We start from the raw sequence: 19,225 nt of genomic DNA on the forward strand, positions 1-19,225 counted from the left end.
ATTTACAAATAGAGAACTAGTCCTCGCCCATTGTTTTACTTTTTCTTAAATTATGGGGTTTCACGTGCCAAAACCACTTTCTGATTATGAGGCATGCCGTAGTGGAGGACTCCGGAAATTTCGAACACCTGGGGTTCTTTAACGTGCACCTAAATCTAAGTACACGGGTGTTTTCGCATTTCGCCCCCATCGAAATTCGGCCGCCGTGGCCGGGATTCGATCCCGCGACCTCGTGCTCAGCAGCCCAACACCATAGCCACTGAGCAACCACGGCGGGTTTACTTTTTCTTACATCCTTCTTTGCATGGTGCATCTAATTCCGTTTCTGCGTTACTTAAGTCAATTCATTCAGCCAGTTGCGTTGCTTCGACGATGATTGTATTCTCGCTGTGTTGGCTTGCATAACTTCCAATCCCTTTGCTTGTCGGGATCTCGCAATACAACACCCATGAGTACAGTGCAGGCAGCGTCAACGCCTTACTTCGGCGCTGAGTAAGAGCGTCGATTGCTCAACGGAGTGAAGTAATTGCAACCAACCCAATTAGATGTTTCTCAAGAGTGTACGGCAGCTTGGGGCATAACCTACACCGTCAAAACCTCTCCGTTTCAAGAAGGCTTGCGCAACGCCATTCCAATGTGGGTTTGTAACTATACATTTAGCAAGGTTAGAACTTACACTTGGGAGTAGTAAATTTGTGTCGAGACTCTGCAAACAGGCCACGGATGCGCGATCTTTGACGGGAATTATGTACTCATCGATACGGGGGGGGGGGGGATTAATTATTATGGGTTTGTACTGATATTTTGGAATGTTGTACATAAAAATTACGTAACTTTATTTTATGTAAACATTCCAGACCCTCTGGGTATTATCTATTTTCCAGCAGTTTTTCTTTTCATTCGTTCTCTTTGTTTCAAAACCAGACATAAATTTGACTTTTCACCTAGTGGAGCTAAAAATTATTACGTAGCAGCGAGATTCCGAAGCGCACGTTCGTGCAAAAGGCGAGGTGCCTATAAAGCATTTATTATTACTGAGATTTTTTTTTCTGTCTATATATATATATATATAGACAGTGTCATTACACCAAGCACGTATTATTTGTGCCTTCTTTTACACGTTGCGATCATTCTCTGTATTCTTTTAGCCCGCATATTTTTCAACGTGAGGTATTTACGCGTGTGCTGTGAGACGTTCCCATTTTCGGAGCCACGATGGTATACCGTGCTGGCGTCTTTAAAACTCTTGGCGCTGCTGAGGAACGTGCAGCTTCCTCAACAAATCAGTAAGTTTTGAATATGTTCACTCCACCAAGACTCTAACTGCGTCGTCTACGCCTTCGCTCCCTACGGTTTTAAAATTTTTGCGCATTATTCTCTAGTTAGCACACAGATTGCTTAATACATGCCCTGAGCTTGTCGTGGCGAGTGCATGCCTAGCTGTGCTACAGTACTTTTTAGGGTTACAGTCATCTTCTGAGGTGACTCAAACAAGGCAACAATTCTAAACTGCCCAGCTTTCTGCCTTGCGGTATTGTAGTGTTTGGCGGACCAGCAGAGCAGGAAGAAGGAAACATGTGTCACACAGAAAATCTAATGCTAAAGTTACTAGAACTTCACGCATGCTTATTGCTCCTCATGGAACAAGCGTTTGCAAACAAAAGGTCTGCCCGAAGCTAGCAACACGCTTCCTGTTCCTCGTGTTCTTCTCCCGCAACTTATATATGCTTCGCCATCAGAGCATCCATGCAGAGTACACAGGGTAGTCAAGCTCCGACGGCACTTTGCGTAATACCAAATAGTTACAGACTATTAAGTTTATAACACGCTTACGGTTCTGTTTGTCCAGCAAAGGCCTTCAGTAAGGATTGCACGCGTTCTCGTAACACTACTGTGTATATGTCGCTTTCTTTTTCTGATCGGAAACACATTGGTGCTAACGCAAAGCTTCGCTCATGCATTCCTCTCAGCAGATGGATAACCAACAACTGAAGCCAAGCATCTGGAAGGTTGACCTTTCGAAGGAACCTTTACATCAGTGACCTTGACAGATTCCGCCATCTACAGTCTCATTTGCTGCTACACAGAACACTCAGCCAACTGAACGAGCTTCGTGCAAAACTGCAATCCTACACAATTCGCTACGGCAGCCTGCAACAAAGATGACGGAGGCATGGCGACAACGAAAACCGCAGGACCGCGATGATGGCATGACGATTACACTTCGATGAAGGACAATAAAATTGAAGACAGCGAAAAGTGACCTTCGCAATAAGAACATTGAGTTTGACGGCAGCGCAGAAAGCCGCCCTGCCAGCGACTGCTGCATCACACGCTAGCTATTCTGCATATGTGTATTGAAGCGAGACACTGCCAAATTCTCCTGAAGCTCTTTTTCATGACGCGCTCATGTTCGTCTCCAACCGCTGCGGTATCGAGTACCGATGCTGCAGAACAGAAACTACACGCAGTGAGGCCACCGCTATCAGAGTCCACATGGGGCACTCATAAGGTATGTTACGTGTGCCTGTTCTTTCTGGTGGTGCCTTTGCTCTACGTCATGTCATTAAGTAAGCAGCAACTAGCCCAGCAACATGTCCTTCTGCAGTATTAAGTTTCGCAGGAACTGTCAAGCGATATTTATGTGCGATAGCTCATTGTTTCGCCGGCCGTACTCTTATCTGCACTATACAGCACAGCCGTCGATGATCTTCCTGGGGTATTGCTGGCACAGATGCAATATTAGGCGCCACGGTAGCCCAATTGGTTAAAGCATCGCACTCGTAATGTGAAAATGCGATAATAATGCGTAAAGCTGTTCTTGGGCACTTTCATAAATAAATAAAAGTAATGAATTATTTTTTTTTTCCTTCAACCGCAGACTGAAGAGGAAGCGGAGGTTTTGGAAGTGGCCTAACGACGACGACTGGACGGCGGGGGCATTTCAGCGACGGCCTGACGGAAAGGACGCGACGGAAACAGGAAATCCGGTTTCCGATCTCTGCACTGCTGTGGCAGTAAAGCACGCTCCCCGCAAACCCCTCCTCACCACCCAGCAATTTGCGCAATAACTGTATGGTCTAGGTGCCGACTTCTAACCTCATGTCGCGGAAGGGGCTTCTGTTCGACGTCACTTGATGGCGGATTCAAATGCAGTTTTTCTATAGCACATAAGTAGAAAAGCAAGAGTGACAGGAGGACGTGAGGTGAGGAAGTTGATTGATAACGACCGCACGATGACGGCGGAGGTATTGTGGTTTAACTGACACGACGAATGATCTGACAGAAGGATGATGCCATCGCGCTGCGTCCTTCCTTGCTGCTCTTGAAGTAAAGAACCACAATTAATTTTTGCTCCCGAAGTAACGGAAATATAACGTTTAGTGAGGGCGAAATTGCGCTGCAGGAATACACCGTGTGAATGCAAAATAGCTGGTGTCATCATGACTCTAGTACAACGTCTTGTATATCGAGATCACAAAGAACCAAAACTGTAGCTGTTTGCCTATAAACGAACCGAGACAACAGTATTACTAAATGTCAAAAGAAATTAGGACAGGAAAACTTGAGGCGTTTTTAGAAGGCGTGAAAAAATACACTTAAATATTTGAGCAACTATAAGTCTACAACGAAGTCACCAGAGCTGCAGTCAGTGTGCAAAAATAATCAAGCGATCATTGATCTGTATTGTGTTTATTATTTTTGCAACATTTAGTGTTTTCTATGATGTCCCTTTATACAGCAGCTACAAAAAATGTAAGGAGCATGATACCGTGCCGAATGCTCAAGACATCTTTAAGACATCTAGCCGGTATCCTTTATCCTCCATACATGATGCTTACAGGAAGAACGTTAGCATAAAGGTAGCATCCTATTGTTTCTTGTGACAAGTGAATAGCGGTTCCACAGTAAATGTAGCAACTTTGTATAAATATAAAGCAAGCTGCAGAACATTTTGGTTAACACATAGCGCTATGAGCATTTCTACTATCTGCGAACGACCCGCTTTGATAGTTCAGCAATTTTTCGATGTATTTTCTTGTTCAATTTGACTCAGTCAAATTTTGGTCACTGCAGTGGGACATTGAAGTAGCAAGTATGTAATGATCACGCAGAGAAGAAACAACGGAGGGAGATGCTTATGCCCTACAATAGGGGCCACAAAGCCTGCTATAGAGGGAAGAATTGTAGATATAAAAATAGTGAATGAAGAATAAAATAAAGATCAAAAATACATTTCATAGCGCAAGGGAAGGTTAACAGTTTTATCAGGCGCATAAGCTTCACAAACATCCGTTTGCTAACTAAATAAACAAGTACTCTGTCGAGGGCACGCAGGCAAACACGGACACATCTAAGTCAATCACCGATGACACTCGCTGTCAGAAGGCTGGCATAATTACTAGAGGCAGCAGCAGCCGCAGCGAGTAACTCCCCCTTCGTGCGAACAACGCGCGCGAGAACACAGCTCTGACGAAGCAAGCAGCCACCTCGGGCCGCGTAGTAGCCATAGAAATCCATCCCATATGGCCTCCGAGATAGGGCGCGGGCGGCCAGGCTCCGCCGCTGCAGCCAGAGCAGAAAAGCAGATAAGCACTAACCTGCCTCCTACGCTGCCTCACCATACCCCCCCCCCACCCCTCCCAGCACACACATCTCACCGCTACCGCTCCCCCCCCCCCCCCCCTTTCATTGCGCGCGTGAGAATATCGCACACCTTCCCCGCCTTTCTTCCTTGCGCGAGCAAGAACACGCCGCCACATCAAGCCACCATCCTTCTCGCAAGCTTAATTTCCCTCACATCTACAGCATACGGCAAGCGGCCGCGATGGTATCGCACTTGAACTTTATACGCAACCTCATCGTGACACAGACGACGGCGGAACTTAGCCTGGCGTGTCGATATAATTGTCATCGCTATAAAGAACGCTAAGTTGGCGAGGTGTATAGAGAAATATTTCGCGAACTTTCTTCTGCACAACTCATCCCACTTCGGCTGCATCCAAAGTTAGAGAGTCAAAGCTTATGCGTTCTAAGCAGCGAAACTCGGGAAGAACGCCAGGTTCTAAATGTGGAATGCCGCTATTGCCTTCCCTTCTGGTAAAAATTATTGTTGCGTCTAGAGCCTCTACAACACTGCGACCTTCGTCCGTGTACCTTCGCCTTCTTCACGTTCTTGACGATTTGAAGAGGTCATCGGCTGATATTCGCAAGATCAGTCGGTCAAAAATGCGGGAGAAGGTAGAATCGTCGGTGAGGCATAAGGGAAGGAAAGTAACTAGGAGGGTCAGTAACATGTCAATTCTGAAGCCTAGTTTAAAAAAAAAGAATACGCAGGAAAGGATAATGGAAAATGGGCGACTCGCCACGTGCAAGGAAAGCGATAATTTAGAGGCATTGAGCTTGCTGGGCGTATAGGGGTGAGTGAAGCGGAAAACCAGTGGCAAGGACCGGCCGCAGTGAGGGCGTTATAAATGTTACCACAAATGAAACAATGCATTGAATGGTCCTGCAACCGGTAGGGTCCACGCAAATCCCCGTCCGGTGCTCGCGCGCGGTGTTTGCGCACGGAGACTTCGCACAACATAACAGGCCTATTCTGAAAAGCTAACGTACAGACAGGACGCGAAGTAGAAAGGGTATCTTCAGAAGAGGTTGGCTTGCCGAGTCTAGCTGCCTGACATCATGCTCCCTCCTAGATGTTTGTCCTTCAACAACGGTAAAGGACACCGCATTTGCTATGCAGTCCGAACTGTTCCATGCGGTGTCTGCTGTGATTTCGACAGGCACCTGATTTACGCTGTGCAGCTAACTGGCCGCTGCGTTGTGCCTGGTCGGTGATTGCATTTGGACTGAGCAATTGTATGTGATTTCTAAATGATATATTTTTATTTAGACATTCTGCCGAAATGCACATGCTAATTTTGATGGTCTCAGTGTATGAAACGTGGATGCAGCAATGACTGGTAGGCTAATGCGACATTGCCGGGTGGTGAAAGAAGCATTGTGAACACAGGGATGTATGCAGAAAAAAGTCGGAAGATCCCACGCTCTGTTCGCACTGATGTTATGAGAAGCAGTGTGCGTGGAGCCTACCAAGTTAACAAAACGACGATGAGAGCACCATGACGTAGGCGGCTGTTTCATGACCTACACGGCATAGATCTCATGATAATCGTGTCATGACCGATCCATTATGTTCGTCATAAACTCTTGTCATGCTATGCCGATCTTGGTACCTACCAAACGAACAGACAGACAGACAGACAGACAGACAGACAGACAGACAGACAGACAGACAGACAGACAGACAGACAGACAGACAGACAGACAGACAGACAGACAGACAGACAGACAGACAGACAGACAGACAGACAGACAGACAGACAGACAGACAGACAGACAGACAGACAGACAGACAGACAGACAGACAGACAGACAGACAGACAGACAGACAGACAGACAGACAGACAGACAGACAGACAGACAGACAGACAGACAGACAGACAGACAGACAGACAGACAGACAGACAGACAGACAGACAGACAGACAGACAGACAGACAGACAGACAGACAGACAGACAGACAGACAGACAGACAGACAGACAGACAGACAGACAGACAGACAGACAGACAGACAGACAGACAGACAGACAGACAGACAGACAGACAGACAGACAGACAGACAGACAGACAGACAGACAGACAGACAGACAGACAGACAGACAGACAGACAGACAGACAGACAGACAGACAGACAGACAGACACAGACAGACAGACAGACAGACAGACAGACAGACAGACAGACAGACAGACAGACAGACAGACAGACAGACAGGCAGGCAGGCAGGCAGACAGAAGCTGTCAAAGTGGCAAGTGTTCGTTAAGAAATCCTTTGCAATTAAAAATTACTTGAACATTCTGGTGTACGTTCAACTTTTCAACTTTTCAATACATCCGACATAAAACGCAATCAGCCAACCACCCCTACCACGTAACGGGGAAGACCTCCTGCTTATTCTGTTGGGCGAGTGCTTCTTTGTAAATGTCATTTGCATGTACATGTTCGTGCTCTCCCTCTAGCTACTAGGTGAAACCCCGACGCCAAACCGGAATGGACAGACATAAGAAGCTCGATACTCATGCTACATTGACATCACTGTAATGCGACAGAATAATCAGGATTGCACTGCCTGAAAGATACTAGGTTTGTGTGACAATGAAAAAGTTGTAGACCCGTGTAAAGATCGGTCCACCAAGGTACCTCCTTTGGTTTCTCCAGGATCGGTTCAGTTTACAAACACTGTCTTCTGGATCCGCCCTATTTTTAATACACAATCTTCGGGATCAGCCAAGTTTAATATTTCACAATATCTTTAAAGGCCCACTTTACTGGGCAAAAGATTGACAGGCGGGAATCCTGGGGCGCAGGGAGACAATGCTTCGTTTTAATAACTTCGCAACCCTCGATTTACTTCTGCGCGCATCGGAGCATTACGTTGATGACTATTATTTCATTGGTTGCGACTAAGACTGCGTACGGGAGTTCGGTTTACGGAACAGTCATCGGGCTGCTCTTTTGGAGCCCAACAATGCAGAAGATGCGTGTTCGTCTTAAAAACCACATACATTAAACAAATGCAAACGGGGATCGAATATAAAGCCATATTGTAAGCAGGAAAAGTACTAACTATATGTGCCTGCTCAAATTCACTTCAAATAGAGATAACTGCGTCAGTAACTGTTTCCGGGCTCATTGATGTTTCGAAGTTTTGATGCAGAAAAACTATCGCCTCGAGCACTGGACGAAGTACTAGAGCACTCGGTATCCACAAACCATATTTTCGAAAGCGTAGCTGCAAAGAAAAAAATCAATGTACAGTATGCGCGCCGTAGTCCCAAAACAGGATTCAAGGGTTGCCAACTATATTTGCTTCAGCACGCAAATGCCATCGAATCAATGATCACTACATTTCTGCTGAGAAAATTGTGAATGTTTCTGCCTATAGGTGACTTCCTGCTCAGTGATTATTCACCGGAACAGTTATGCAGTCTATGAGTGATATCCTTTTCCTATGTTCTGCTTCATCTGAGAAAGTATCAGCGTCTGAACGAATTGCCTTGCGACAGACACTTTCTTTAGTTAACTCGACCAATGCCTTACAAAGTGGAACATGACGACTAAATTTTAACGGTCACTCAAAGAAAACAGACGCCTTTTTTTTTCTTTTTCATCCTTGCTTGTCTAGTGCATAGGTGCTCTAAGACATTGGCAGCGCAATTGAAGAGTGAGTTCACCGGTAACAAGATGCTGGAGAACCGACTGCAGAAACACCAAGTGCAGCAGTAATATATCTTGGTGTGAAGCCTGCCTTATCTTGGTGTGAAGCGTCCAATGCTAGCACCCGATAATCTTTCTTTCAGCGTGTGAAGTGCACATGTGGCATAAGGTATCAAGAATGCTTTTCTTTCTGTGACTGGTGATAAATTAGCAGACCTTTTATTCTTGCCTACACTTACCTTCGTTTAGAACAAAGGAGACAACAGGACGAAGATAGGAACTTAACTCTGCCTACCTAGGCGGACATCTCAACTGCTCCTAAGGTAGAGAAATTCTAGATGCCCAGATACCAGACGAGCTTTCTAATGACGATACGACGGATACAATAGTTTAAGACGACGAAAAGCCACCGGAATGAAGCTTGAACTGGGAGAAGAAAGAAAAGATGTATTGGCTGCTTCGCCGACCATTGGAAGAAGAAATAGACAGCCGAGAGCTCTTCCTTTTATGGGAGATGCTGGGTATAGTCAGGCGATAGTCGTTTGCTCACATGTAGTTTTGCGTAAACGTTATCTGTAGCAGCGTATAACTGCTATCCACAAAACATAGTCATTGTGCCAAAGGCATCTGTAGAAACGCCATTACTGCAAATCTCTCGTAACGGGACTCATAATATGGGAGCAGCCTTCAGTGTTGTGTCCCCAACGGTGGTAACGCAAGCTCCTATTCACTTTTTTATTGTGTTCTCATGACGACGATGAACAGACGGTCGAATGTGCGTAAATTTGCAGACTATGGTCTAAACATACTCTACTTATTGGGAGGGTTTATCGGGCTTGCAAGGAAGCTGTAGTACTGCAATCAGTCAGAAGCCTGCCGAAGAAAGCGGTCGGAAAACGTTTGGAAAGTATCTGCACGGACTGAAAAAAAAAAAACAAAGGAAAACAAGTCAAGATGAGGTGAAGCCTTCAAAGGAAAGTGGACGCAATTGATGGAATCCGCAAATTTTTGCAAAGTGCAGTTAATTCTGAAGCTAAAAGAAATTTCAGTGTTGTTATCAGTAAGGATTGTCTACGGCATCCTAAATGATTTCATTAAGATAACTATTTGTGGAATCCGAATCGGACGGCGATCGAATAGACAGTGTGCAGTTTCACAGGTGTTGAAGGTGTGGAGGTGAAATGGGGAATATACATAGATGAGTCAGTGATTTCTGCAATGTGCGTGGTAGCCCACCAAAATTAAAGCCCAAAGGGAAAACAAACCTCATTTTTAGTCAGAACTGAGCGCAAACAAAAACAGGTATTCGTGAAAGAGCACGAACTTTCGCTGTGTTAGGGGAAAATTTTGACATTGGTTCTGCATCCTCAAGCAAAAGGTGCAAAAAGGAACACGACGTACAGATAGACTAACGGACACAGAACTTATGACCACGATAATCGGCACTGTTATAATTTAGGTCATCGATCACCATCATGATTATCCTAATTTATGGCGCGTATCCTCTAAAGCGTATATCTCAAAGGGTATATGCTAAGCTTACAAAATCTTCCTCCGTAGGCATCGATAGTTTTGTGCGTCGCCATGTTTTTGACGCCTTTTGTCTGAATATCGAATATTAATGAAGCGCAAAATAGCAGACGTAAAGTCGACAGAATCATAGACATGAGAAGGTTGAGCCACGCTTGCTTGTCCTGCTACATCCAAGGACTGTGATCTGCCATATCACATCTTCCTTCGTGTGGGACTAGATAGATGCCGCTAGTGTGTTCTAACGAACCTAATCTATCGTAGTTTGTGCACCTCAAAGAGCACTGATTCACCAAACGATAAATGCAATTGTAGTACTGCAGAACGAGGCCACATTCCCATATGCAGGTTTGCTTCAAATTTTCTAGGAAGAACTCCATATTGCTGCTTTACTACATAAAAACTGATTAGGCTCATGCTGTCTACAGGTTATCCGAATACAGGCAGAAGGCGGGGGCCTCCCTGAGGCGGCTACAGCGAGCGGCAGGCTGTGAAAGACTATCCTTAAACATTGTTCTTAAGAATCCATTTTTGGAGCACGAGTATCCTTTGCTGGTCGTCTATAGTTGCTTCCGAGATATTAGTTGAGGTTTAGTTACAAAAAATATATTGTACTGAAACGGGCACAGATATAAGGTTAAATGGGACCATGTTTACTATTCACAATAAGTGAACCGTACAACCAGTATGATGGAACGTTAGGCTCGCCCCTCTACGTGGTATCTCGTTTGATTGGTGATCGTCTCTTTGTAGCTCTCGGGGCACGATTACATAACCCCCACGGCGAAAGTGCCGACGCGGCGCCTGCTTGATCGCAGCCGCTTGGTATGGCTTGAGACGAACCACGCGGAGGACATCAGATGACGTCAGCGGTGGGGAATGATCGGCTAAAGCTTCCATATGCGGTGATGGAGTTATCTAGTTACTCTAACTTATGTACTGACAGATGAGAGGTTTCCCATGTTTTCATTTATGCCGTGCGTGATTGTTCTAAATTTGTGGATAAAATATGCCTGCCTTTGTTCCCGTTCACGAGAAGAGCGGAAGCCAGAGTGGAGAATGGTAACACGTATTTTGTCAAATCAATGCTCTGGCACACTGGGATGTTTTGCAATCGGGAGATGTGGTAGTCATCGGGCTTGAGCTTTGTGGTTATATAAACGTAGACTGAACGCGCTCCCAGTCTGGCCTACACACTGTCGGTCGCAGATGTTGCAATGCAGCATGCAGACTATTTTTCTACTTTCACAATAGAGAGGTTCCTTATTTTTTTATGTAAAATCAGAGGAAGTAGCCTTAGCAAGACAGGTTGGATTCATTTGCTTGCAGACCTTGCAGTATTGTTTACCAAAAGGTTTGCAGCCTGATTCCATGTATTGAACAGTGGTTATTATAATTCTGACTAGAATATTTATCAGGTTCCTTCACTGGCGATAGACAACTCGGGATGGGCCTGTAAAAACTGAGGACAAACGTGTGTTGTGCTGAATAATTCTTATTAAAATGTTAGGCTAGGATGTTGTTGACGTGCGGTACTGCAGGTGAGTAAGTGAGGAGAAGTGGGGTTTGATTTTTAGGATGGCGCGGCTTTGAGCCCGTGTGCGTGCGTGTGTGTGTGTGTGTGTGCGCGTATGTGTGTGTGTGCGTGGTTGTGTGTGTATGTGTGTGTGTGTGTGTGTGTATGTGTGTGTGCGTGCGTGTGTGTGTGTGTGTGTGTATGTGTGTGTGTGGATAAAATATGGCTCTCTTTGTTCCCGTTCACGAGAAGAGTGGAAGCCAGAGTGGAGAATGCTAACACGTATTTTGTCAAATCACGTATTTTGTCAAATCACGTATTTGTAATCACGTATTTTGTAACACGTATTTTGTGTGTGTGTGTGTGTGTCTGTGCGTGTGTGTGTGTGTGTGTGTGTGTGTGTGTGTGTGTGTGTGTGTGTGTGTGTGTGTGTGTGTGTGTGTGTGTGTGTGTGTGTGTGTGTGTGTGTGTGTGTGTGTGTGTGTGTGTGTGTGTGTGTGTGTGTGTGTGTGCGTGCGTGCGCGCGTGCGCGTGTGTGTGTGCTGGTTCACAGCTGTTCCCATCCTGTAAGGACGCGAGGTATATCCCTCTTCCGCGTGTCGCCTGGGTGTCGGCTTGCCTGTCTGTACAGAGAACAGACAGGCAAGGTGGTTGACAGCGGAGGAGGCTTAACAGCTGTATTTTCCACCACCCGAGAGCGCTAATACCTCATTTGGGACGGCAACTTTACATTTACGCGATCAACTTTACATTTACGCGATCAAAACATGACGATGTTTTCAGCATTCGGACTCTATCAGCTCCTCTGCAACCATATTGTCACGTGGTAGTGACGGTGAAGAAAAGCAGCAATACGGTGGAATACAAAACTAGCTTTTATTGGGCGAACCTGTGCCCACAAGAACAGGCTACACTTATAGCACAACGATAGCGGCGAACACGGTCGGCGATCGTCGGAAATCTGATCAGCGGGTCAAGCGCGTCGGCTTTTATAGAGCAGTCGTCGAATGTTCCAGACTAATCGTTTGGACCCGCGTGCCTTCCACAAAGTTCTACACCATTCGCGTTACGCGATGAAATCAGATAACACAAGGTTCGGCGACAACAGACAGCCGGGTAGAAGCATCGATAACTTTCCAGAAACGTCGGATACATGCAGGCGCGTCCCTCGCTGTGCGATTACAGTTGTTAAGCGGCGAAACGTGGTCGCCCGATAAAGATAAGTACACGTGTCAATACCCCCCTCTTTAAAAGCATCGACCCGATGCTGCAAACCAACGAAGGTAATAAACAAAAGCACTCGTAGCAAAGAAAAGAACAAAAATGACGAAGTTCGTCAGCGTCCGTAAAAGGGTTTAAGGCGCACCACGTGGACTACTTCAGATCGTGCGCGGCGCCGCTGTGAAGGCGAAATGCCGTCTGGCACGACCTCATAGTCCAGAGCGCCAATACGTCGGATGACCTTGTAGGGTCCGAAATAGCGTCGGAGTAGTTTCTCACTGAGTCCTTGTCGGCGTATCGGGGTCCAGACCCAAACACGGTCGCCAGGCTGGTACTCGACGAAGCGTTGTCGGAGGTTGTAGTGTCGGCTGTCGGTCCTCTGCTGGCTCTTGATTCGCAGGTGGGCGAGCTGTCGGGCTTCTTCGGCGCGCTGGAGATAGCTAGCGACGTCGACATTCTCTTCGTCAGTTACGTGCGGCAGCATGGCGTCAAGCGTCGTCGTCGGGTTCCTGGCGTAAACCAGCTTAAACGGCGTCATCTGTGTTGTTTCTTGCACCGCCGTGTTGTACGCAAAGGTTACGTACGGCAGGACCGCGTCCCACGTCTTGTGTTCGACGTCGACGTACATTGCTAGCATGTCGGCGAGGGTCTTGTTCAGGCGCTCCGTGAGACCATTCGTCTGCGGATGGTAGGCAGTTGTCCTCCTGTGGCTTGTCTGGCTGTACTGCAGAATGGATTGGGTGAGCTCTGCTGTAAAAGCCGTTCCTCTGTCGGTGATGAGGACTTCTGGGGCACCATGTCGCAGCAGGATGTTCTCGACGAAAAATTTCGCCACTTCGGCTGCGCTGCCTTTTGGTAGAGCTTTAGTTTCAGCAAAACGGGTGAGATAGTCCGTCGCCACGACGATCCACTTATTCCCAGATGTTGATATCGGGAACGGCCCCAACAAATCCATTCCAATCTGCTGGAATGGTCGGCGAGGAGGTTCGATCGGCTGTAGTAATCCTGCTGGCCTTGTCGGTGGTGTCTTGCGTCGTTGACAGTCTCGGCATGTCTTGACGTAACGGGCGACGTCGGCGGTCAGACGCGGCCAGTAATACCTTGCCTGTATTCTCGACAGCGTCCGGGAGAATCCGAGGTGCCCAGCGGTTGGATCGTCGTGCAGGGCGTGCAGTATTTCTGGACGCAGCGCTGATGGTACAACAAGAAGGTAGCTGGCGCGGACTGGTGAGAAGTTCTTCTTCACGAGCAGGTTGTTTTGTAGCGTGAACGAAGACAACCCGCGCTTGAATTCCCTAGGGACAACGTCGGTGTTCCCTTCCAAATACTCGACGAGGCCTTTTAGCTCCGGGTCTGCTCGTTGCTGTTTAGTGAAGTCTTCCACGCTTATTATCCCAAGGAAGGCGTCGTCATCCTCGTCGTCTTGCGGCGGGGGATCGATGGGGGCGCGCGATAAGCAGTCGGCGTCGGAGTGTTTTCTTCCTGACTTATATATTACCGTGACGTCATATTCTTGCAGTCTGAGGCTCCACCGCGCCAGCCATCCTGAAGGGTCCTTTAAGTTAGCTAGCCAACACAACGCGTGATGGTCACTGACGACTTTGAATGGCCTGCCATAGAGGTAAGGACGGAATTTAGCTGCAGCCCAAATGATGGCGAGGCATTCCTTTTCAGTCGTAGAATAGTTGCTTTCCGCTTTTGACAGCGACCGGCTAGCATACGATATCACCCTTTCAAGTCCTTCTTTCCTCTGGACTAGGACGGCACCGAGGCCTAGGCTACTGGCGTCAGTGTGGATTTCGGTATCGGCGTCCTCATCGAAGTGTGCAAGTACCGGCGGCGACTGCTGCGTCGTTTGAGTTCTTGAAATGCCTTGGCCTGCGGCGTTTCCCAATTGAACGCGACATCACATTTCGTTAGGTGTGTTAGCGGCTCCGCGATGCGTGAAAAGTCCTTGACAAAGCGCCTATAGTAGGCACACATGCCAAGGGATCTGCGCACTGCCTTCTTGTCGGTTGGCTGCGGGAACTTTGCGATGGCAGCTGTCTTCTGTGGGTCGGGGCGTACTCCAGATTTGCTGATCACGTGGCCTAGGAACAAAAGCTCATCGTAAGCGAAACAGCACTTTTCCGGCTTCAGAGTGAGCCCTGATGACTTGATGGCTTCTAACACTGTCGCAAGCCGCCTAAGGTGATCGTCGAAATTTCCGGCGAAGACAACGACGTCATCCAGGTAAACAAGGCACGTCTGCCACTTCAGTCCGGCTAACACCGTGTCCATGACGCGCTGAAACGTTGCAGGCGCCGAGCACAGTCCGAATGGCATGACCTTGAACTCGTAGAGGCCGTCTGGCGTGATGAAGGCAGTCTTTTCGCGATCTCTCTCGTCTAATTCTATTTGCCAGTAGCCAGACTTGAGGTCCATCGACGAGAAGTATTTAGCGTTGCAGAGCCGATCCAATGCGTCGTCTATCCGTGGAAGGGGGTACACATCCTTCTTCGTGATCTTGTTCAGTCGTCGATAATCGAAGCGGAAGCGTAGGGTTCCGTCCTTTTTCTTTACCAGGACTATAGGAGAGGCCCACGGGCTTTTCGACGGCTGGATGATGTCGTCGCGCAGCATTTCGTCGACTTGTTGCCTAATAGCTTCACGTTCTCGCGTCGAAACTCGGTAAGGGCTCTGGCGGAGTGGTCGAGCGCTCTCTTTGGTTATTATGCGATGCTTTGCAACTGGTATTTGTCGAATCCTTGATGACGTCGAAAAGCAGTCTTTGTATCGTCGGAGAAGACTTCTGATCTGTTGCTGCTTACTCAGAGGAAGACTTGGATTCACGTCGAAGTCTGGGTCGGGGACAATGCTCATCGGGGTAGATGCGGCTGAATCCGAGAGGACAAAGGCATTGCTGGTTTCCACAATTTCCTCGATGTGTGCGATTCTCGTGCCCTTGTTGATGTGCTTGAACTCTTGGCTGAAGTTGGTTAGCATAACTTCCACTTGCCCTCCGTGGAGTCGAGAGATCCCTCTTGCGACGCAAATTTCACGGTCGAGCAGTAGATCTTGGTCGCCCTCGATGACACCTTCTACGTCAGAGGGTGTTGCAGTGCCGACGGAAATAATAATGCTGGAGCGCGGCGGGATGCTCACTCGATCTTCGAGCACACTCAAGGCGTGGTGACTACGACAGCTCTCCGGCGGTATCGCTTGATCTTGTGACAGCGTTATCGATTTCGACTTCAGGTCGATGACTGCGCCATGTTGATTCAGGTAGTCCATGCCGAGAATGACGTCTCGTGAACACTGCTGGATTACAACGAAGGTGGCAGGGTAAGTCCGGTCATGAACGGTAATTCTTCCCGTGCAGATCCCAGTCGGCGTAATCAGGTGTTCTCCAGCGGTCCGAATTTGAGGGCCTTCCCATGCAGTCTTAACTTTCCTCAACTGGGCGGCGATGGGTCCACTTATGACGGAGTAATCGGCTCCTGTGTCTACTAAGGCGGTGACTGCGTGGCCGTCGAGAAGCACGTCGAGGTCGGTGGTTCTCTGTCTTGCGTTACAGTTAGGTCTTGGCGTCGGATCACGGCTGCGTCGTGTTGAACTGAAGTTGGAACGTCGCGTCGTCAAGTCGTCTTTCGTCGGTGTAGTTTTGGCTTCCTGACTTCGTCGGGACGGCGGCGTGTCGTCATTAGGTCGTCGAGATGGTTTCTTTGTCGTCGTCGTCGGCGGTGGAGGATCTTCGTCAGTTCGACGAACAGCAACCGCACCTCCATCGGTTGCTGCTTTTAGTTTTCCGGATATGGGCTCGCTGACCGGCCCCGGGCTGGGCCAGTGTATGGTCGGCGCTGCGGCGACATGTAGCGGCCTGGTGATGGCGAACGCGACGGTCGTCGAGAGCTCCACTGAGTAGCGGCGAGGTAGTCGGCGATATCGCGAGGTCTTTCGCCAATCTGTGGTCGCGGCGCGTTAACGGCGAACCCTCGGAGTCCCATCTCTCGGTATGGGCATCGGCGGTAGATGTGCCCCGCTTCTCCGCAGTGGTAGCAGAGCGGGCGGTGGTCTGGAGCGCGCCAAATGTCCGTCTTCCTCGCGTAGGTGCGCTGGGCGACGGGTGGTCGTGCTGGCGCTGGCGGCGGCGGACGACGGAACTGCGACGTGACAGGGCCCTGGCGCGGTCGCGGAGGGGGACCTTGACGGCGTGCGACGGCGGCGTAGGTCATCGCTTGCGGCTCAGGCTGGGGCGATACAGGGGCTACTCCAAGTTGTTGTTGGAGCTCCTCACGCACGGCGTCGGCAATCGAAGCCACTTGAGGCTGTGATGGTGGGAACAGCTTTTGTAGCTCCTCCCGCACGACCGCTCGGATAGTCTCGCGCAGGTCGTTGGTGGCCAGTGATTGAACTCCGGCGTAGTTTGTCGAGTTTGTGCGGCAGTCGAATTGCCGGTTTCGCATCTCGAGTGTCTTCTCTATGCTGGTGGCCTCGCGAAGAAACTCGTCGGCGGTCTTCGGTGGGCTTCGTACCATTCCGGCAAAAAGTTCCTCCTTCACACCACGCATCAGCAGGCGGACATTCTTCTCCTCGGGCATTTCAGGGTCGGCGTGGCGGAAGAGACGGCTCATTTCTTCCGTGTAGATCGCGGTCGTCTCATTAGGTAGCTGCACCCGGGTTTCTAATGGCGCTTGGGCTCGTTCTCGGCGTACGACGCTTGCGAACGTCTGCAGGAAGCCGCTTCGGAAAAGTTCCTAGGTCGTTAAGGTGGCTTCTCGGTTCTCGAACCACGTCCTGGCCGCGTCTTCCAAAGCGAAGAAGACATATCGCAGTTTGTCGTCGCTGTTCCAGTTGTTAAAGGTAGCGACTCTCTCGTACGTGTCAAGCCAGCTTTCCGGGTCCTCGAAAGTTGAACCGCGGAATGTCGGAGGCTCCCTGGGCTGCTGCAGCACGACGGGTGACGCTGGGGCTGCCATTGGGGTGGACGTGGTGGCCATCTTCCTAGTCGTCTCAGGCAAAAGTCCGTGCTCCGGGGGCAGTCCTTGCAGCCTGCGGCTACCTCGCTGGTTCTTGGCGACGTTGGTGTCTTCCGAGTGAGGGCTTGGGTCACGGCTTTGGGGGGGCGTCCGGTACATGAACGCAAAGCACCTTCACCAGATGTCACGTGGTAGTGACGGTGAAGAAAAGCAGCAATACGGTGGAATACAAAACTAGCTTTTATTGGGCGAACCTGTGCCCACAAGAACACGCTACACTTATAGCACAACGATAGCGGCGAACACGGTCGGCGAACGTCGGAAATCTGATCAGCGGGTCAAGCGCGTCGGCTTTTATAGAGCAGTCGTCGAATGTTCCACACTAATCGTTTGGACCCGCGTGCCTTCCACAAAGTTCTACACCATTCGCGTTACGCGATGAAATCAGATAACACAAGGTTCGGCGACAACAGACAGCCGGGTAGAAGCATCGATAACTTTCCAGAAACGTCGGATACATGCAGGCGCGTCCCTCGCTGTGCGATTACAGTTGTTAAGCGGCGAAACGTGGTCGCCCGATAAAGATAAGTACACGTGTCAATATGTTCCACTGGAAACGTTGAAGTAAGACCGATGATGAGTGAGAAATCCGCCGCACAAGAAAAGAAAAAATTCTCCGAAATAGTCAGGTTCTTTGAACCTTTCTGAGAACTTTACATAATTGATTATTTTTGATGCAATGACGGCAGTGACACAAATTGTGGCGGGCCAAACCAACTTGTTTGCTAAGACTGTTTGGCTAGGTACAGTACATAATAATATACGTCGTATTCAAGGTACGATGATCAAGCTCAATTTCAACATTTTGCCATCTCACTAAACATAAGCTTATGCAGTTATTTGTTGCAAAATTTGTTTTGGACCTACTAAATGGCGTTTGCATGTTTGGATAATATAGATATATTAGAAATACTTGGGAAACCTTCGGACGATGAGCAAAACGTGAGCAACTTCACATCGGGAGCTAACGTTTCGACAAGTCCACTTGTCGAAACGTTGGCTCCCGCTTTTACCTTGTTCTCGTTTTGCACATCGTCTTCCCATCTCCCGCCTTCCCCGCGTTTTCCCTAGGGAACTTTAGCCGGAAATACATCGCTCTTGAAGCATGAAATGCTTTTAGCTCTCGTTGTCGGCGACCTTCGAGTGGCCTTGAGCCAAAAGCCAGAGTCATAATCCGGGCACTCACACGAGAACACGCCGCCAAATTGCAAGAACAAAACGAGGCCATCCGGACAATCAGTCAAGGCCGAATTACATACGCTAGTTACTTTCCAAGCAAGCTTCAAGAATATTGCTTCCGAGTTCTTCGTTCGGAATATCACTCAAGCTGTAACTTATAGTACGCTGAAGTTTTATTTGTCATTTCCAATAGCGACTTTAACAAGGCAAATACACGGCACTATACACTTGATTGCCATCTCTTGGCGCTGAGACGGAGTTGCCTGTGGTCTTTTCAACGCCAGCAGCTCGTGAAGTCCGCGATGCGTCCGGCGCGCCGCGAATGCTCCTTTAACCGAGGCGATGATTGCAACGAGGTTCTGTCGGTGACAGGAAAGCATTGCGTCCATATGGACCAGTGCACAGTATGGCGTGGTGCGGTGCGATGTGGTGGCTAGTACCAAGATTGTGGCTAGTATCAACTCCAACCCCTCTGCTT

The sequence above is a fragment of the Dermacentor andersoni genome, chromosome 2 (genome assembly GCF_023375885.2).
Source record: "Dermacentor andersoni chromosome 2, qqDerAnde1_hic_scaffold, whole genome shotgun sequence".
NCBI classification, from domain to species: domain Eukaryota; kingdom Metazoa; phylum Arthropoda; class Arachnida; order Ixodida; family Ixodidae; genus Dermacentor; species Dermacentor andersoni.